Genomic DNA, 209 nt, shown 5'->3' on the forward strand with positions numbered 1-209 from the left:
AAAAGAGTGAATCGCGTCATCGAAGACGTTCTTCGCAGCGTCTGTGCTGAGACGCCGAGGCGCTGGAGCGCCATGTTGCCACTCGAAGAGTTTGGTCTGAGCAATGCAGTGCATTCGTTTACCAGCTACACGCCGTTCGACGTGAACGGGATGGTTCACCCTCGCGTCCCGCTGACGCCGCCATCCCATGGCTCAGGGCTTGGTGGGGG

The sequence above is a fragment of the Plasmopara halstedii genome, assembly GCF_900000015.1.
Source record: "Plasmopara halstedii genome assembly, contig: Scaffold_3073, whole genome shotgun sequence".
Classification (NCBI taxonomy): Eukaryota; Oomycota; class Peronosporomycetes; order Peronosporales; family Peronosporaceae; genus Plasmopara; species Plasmopara halstedii.